This window comes from Rhinolophus sinicus, chromosome 7 (assembly GCF_057876585.1).
Source record: "Rhinolophus sinicus isolate RSI-liver-muscle chromosome 7, RSI-T2T, whole genome shotgun sequence".
In the NCBI taxonomy this organism is placed as follows: domain Eukaryota; kingdom Metazoa; phylum Chordata; class Mammalia; order Chiroptera; family Rhinolophidae; genus Rhinolophus; species Rhinolophus sinicus.
Window position 1 is genome coordinate 9,790,214 of NC_142507.1, and position 4,513 is coordinate 9,794,726.

The window sequence follows — 4,513 nt, forward strand, 5'->3', positions numbered from 1 at the left end:
TGTTTGGGAAAATAGAAAGGGGTGGGGCTAAGCTAGATATACAACAAAAGAGATGGAAATTCTTTGGAAAAGTGTGGCTGTTATGGGGAGGGAGTTCGTTAGGAAAGATTGATGAAGCATTAAAGATATCTTGGGTGTTTTAAAACAGTGTGACTAGGAGGATGGGAGGGCCACCCATAGAAGTTGAAAATACTAAACAAAAACAGATTTGGAAGGAAATATAATGAGAATTATTCCAAACAATGAATTTCAACGCTTGGCACAATGCCTAGTCCTAATAGGAGTGACAGACCACTAGATGTCCCTCCCCCCAAAATATGTTCTCCCCTTCTTCCATGGCAATAGAGGTTAGCAGAGGATGGAGACATCCAGCTAAAGACTCAGCCTGCCTTACAAGGTAGGTGTGACGGCAAGACGTGTGAGGTGGAGTGATACAGACCCCTCTGGGGCCTGGTTTTAAAACATTGGGCCCACCGTCCTCCATTTTCTCTTTCTCTTTTTCACAACCTGACAGGACAGGGATCTGGTGCTGACCATACATATATAGACAACACCTTGGCAGAACAGAGCCGTAAATTGGATGGGTCCTGAGGCCCGGAAGGACTTTGTAGCATAGAGGTGCTCTGACGTGTTGTGAAATAAGAGAAAAACAAACCCCTTCTTTATTAAAGCCACTGTATTGGGATAGCAGCTTAACTCTCAGCTAATATAGTAGGCACTTACTAAATATATCGTGAATGAATGAATGAAGAAACACATTAATGAATGAGTTTAAGATGAAATTAGAGCATTAAAATAAAGAAATCTAGGAGACAGATGGAAATGCACGTGCAGAATGTAGAAAAGAGTTTAAAGTTAAAGCGAAAGACTCAGTATTTCCCTGTGTGGATTAATAGTTGAGACCAAATGAGATTACCAAAAATAACAACAACAATAATAATAATAATGAAAGAGAGGAAGGGAGGGAGGGAGGGAGAGAGGGAGGGAGGGAGGGAGGGAGGGAAGGAAGGAAGGAAGGAAGGAAGGAAGGAAGGAAGGAAGGAAGGAAGGAAGGAAAGAAGGAAGGAAGGAGGGAGGGAGGGAGGGAGGGAGGGAGGAAGGAAGGAAGGAAGGAAGAGAAAAGGAAAATGACCCTAGAGACTGAAGTGGAGGAACCAAAACCAATCATCACAGACCGTATTCACGTGGGAATGGCCGGTGGCAGTACAAGCAGAGAAGGCACAGTCAGAGGTATAAGAGAACCAGGGGAAATAAGTGAGAGTTATTTAAACCAAAGTAACTACTGAGTTTTGGAGTGAGATGTCTCAAGCCATTGGGAGGATCCGGTCAGTGATCTGAGTAGGCCCTGAGTCACTGCCGGGGGCAATCACCTTTCCAGAAGTTTGGCAATGGCCGGAAGGAGAAACAAGGGAAATCCTGGAGTAGTTCAAGGGAACAGCAGGATAAAGAGACGGTTGGGTTTGAATAGGAAAACAATAGCACGTTGGCAGGCTGAATGGAAGGGACTTGGGAAGAGGGAGATATTAACAAACGTCAGTGGGGAAGCGGTGGGGGCCAGTTAATTGATTCAGCAGGGTTTCAGGATGGGAACAAGAGATTAAGTCGAAAGATTAGAATAGAATATGAGGAAAGAAGTGAAGTGGGGGAGAAGTTGGATGAAGATGCAGGGAAATTTTGAGAACAGGAAAGCCAGGAAGTAAGGAGGGAAGCTGAGGGAATTTGGTCTCGAACATTCCTTTTCACATCCACCCACAAGAACAAGGCTTACTACAGTATTCCCTAGTGCTCTGCGATGCTCTTGGCAAGCTGACATTCGGCTGGCTTATGTCTGTAGCCACAGAACAGTTTGATTGCTGCATCAAGACAGAAGAAAAAGAATACTGATTTCTGTGGGCTGCTACCCTATCAGAATAACAAACAAAACAAGTTTTACCAAAACCTGTTTCTTTCCCTTCCCTCCAACATTAAGATAAAATGTGGACCTTTATGTTTTTTCCCTTGACTGTGTTATCTTAGCATTAAGTAATAATAAGAGAGCATGTCATTTTGGGTTCAGTTTCTTTTGATTGCTTGTAAAATATAATTTAGTTGACTGTTACAACGGTTTTCCTTTCATTTGACAAGTTATAGACATTTATGGGTGCGTTGTCATCATCCTCTTTTTTTTCTTCAGACAAGTCCTATCTTTTTCAGCAGCATTGTTAGTTGAAAGCATTAGTCAAACCTAAAGGAACATATGCAAATATTTTTACCTAAGACCATTAATCACATAAAATAATAAGGAACTATCAGGCAAGTGCTAAAGTAGAAACTGAAAGAGAAAAGGTACTTTTGTTATCGTATTTTCAAATTTTTGAACAGCATGTCACTTAGCCATGATACTTATACATGATAAAGCCTGGATATAGAGATGGTCATTTGATTTTTAAGTTTTATAACGAATGAATGAATGAATGAATGAATGAATGACTATAACATAAGATTACTTTCAGTGTATTCAGTGCTTCAAAGTGCAGAATGTATCTTATGAGCTCATTAGCTATTTCTTATGTCATCCTCACATAAACTTACCAACAGGCCAATGGCTTTTGAAACCGTCAATATGACTATAGACGCATAGCTCAGTAAGGACACTTAAAGTGATCAAGTATACAATGTCTTATTCTCTTATGGAGTAGAATTTGAAGTCTGAATATCTATGGTTCATGTGTGTGACTTTTGTCAAGTTATTTATTTCTCTGTGTTTTACTTTCCTCGTTTGTCTAAAGAGAACTTATTTGTGAGATGAAATAAGCTGTAGCTAACTTTAGAGTATTTCCTTTAAGCTGTAAAAATTTCACTCAGTTATTCATTGATTGATTTGTTCACTCAAAAAATATTCCTGAAGAACTGCTGAGGCCCAGACTCTGGGCGAGGCTCCCAGGCGATTGACAGATTGGCAGGAAGAAGCCATGGGAGGTCTCATTTATCAGATTAAAAATAAGGGCGTTACCCAGAAGACAGTAAGGAGAAAATGATAACATTTGCCTTTGGGAGAAACTGCCCTGGCATAAAGAGAACTAATCTAATGGTAAGAGCGACTGAGACCAGGAGACAGCCGTCTGTCTGACATATTCCTTTATGATATATCGCATCTCCTCATTGCAGAAAATTTGGAAAATACAGATTTAAAAAAAAAAAAGCCTATTGGTATATTGTTATATTTTCTTAGGGAAGCCATGTGTCCTGGGTTTTGGGGATACTCCTGATTTCAGATATCCTGTCACATTAGTCCCACAAGGACACTGGTACTTGTCAGACATGTCCAACCATACTAAGTGAATTTCAAATTCCCAAGGATAAGCAGAGACCATGTTATCTTGAAGTTACTTGAAGGCAGAGTCTGTGTATTATGCCAGAAGGAAAGACAAGAATTGTATGAGTGAAACAGTAATGAGAAGCGGCAGAGTTGGTCAGTTGCTAGAGGACAAACGCCAAAAAGAGAAACTGTAAGCCAGGTCCCATCAAGGAGGAATTTGTACCCAGAATACCAGCAGTTTTTAGAGTTGAAAAGCATTGTTTGGTACAATCAGTCAGTGGGGAGTTGAAAGTAATATGTTGCCAACAGAAATAACGTAAATGACTTACTTTTATCAATAAATTGAAGGAAATTCTATTAATTGAATAGAGTGTAGTCTGCGCATCACATCATCTGGGCACCCCAATAGGTTGTTTTCCTGTAGTGAACTCATCCATCATGTGTGTGGGCAAAAAGATAGATCGTTATTTGCTCATCCTAGAAAACTAATATGAAACAACTGTGACTTAATCTTTGGATATGAATAGAGAACTTTGAACATGGGGAATGGATGGATGGTGGTGGAACCCACTAAGAGAGAACGTAGAGCAAGGGTGAGCCAACTACAGCCCTCAACCCAAATCCATTGTCTCCCTGTAAGGGGGGCCACCAGCTCTGTTTGGAGGTACCTTTGAGCTTGTCGAGTGGACACCATGAGCCATGCTCACCCTCCCAAGTTGAAAAAATTTATGGACAAGAAGGTACTGTTGATATCAAATGGTGACAGACGTGTCCAAGGAATATTGTGGGCATTTGATCCCTTTATGAGTCTTGTGATGGGTGAGCGTGGGGAAGTGCAGCTCGTGGGCTACAGAACAATATTGGGATGGTGGTAATATGAGGAAATGGTAACATCGTGTTAGAAGCCTTGGAACGAGTGTAAAGAACGGTCCTGTTCACCAGGGAAATCAACATGCTCCCTCTCCACAGCACCTGCTTTACTACAGCATAAAAATGAGGTCGTGTACATTTTCATATTGCATTGTTTTGCTAATAAACTTTTGTAATCGTAAAAAAAAAAAAAAATCCACTGTCTCCTCCACCTGCCTCCACAATATTGTAAACAAAGGTTTATTAGAACCAGCCATGCCCATTTCTTTACATGTCGTCCATGGTTGTTTTCCTGCCACAGCGGCAGAGCTGAGTAGCTTAGCGGAGACCTCATGGCTTGCAAAG

The 4,513-nt window shown here is 40.9% G+C and overlaps 1 pseudogene; it reads left to right on the plus strand.

The window, feature by feature from the left end:
• Positions 1–3,990: 3,990 nt before the first annotated feature.
• LOC109444122 (small nuclear ribonucleoprotein G pseudogene) lies at positions 3,991–4,220 on the plus strand (annotated as a pseudogene).
• Positions 4,221–4,513: the final 293 nt, after the last annotated feature.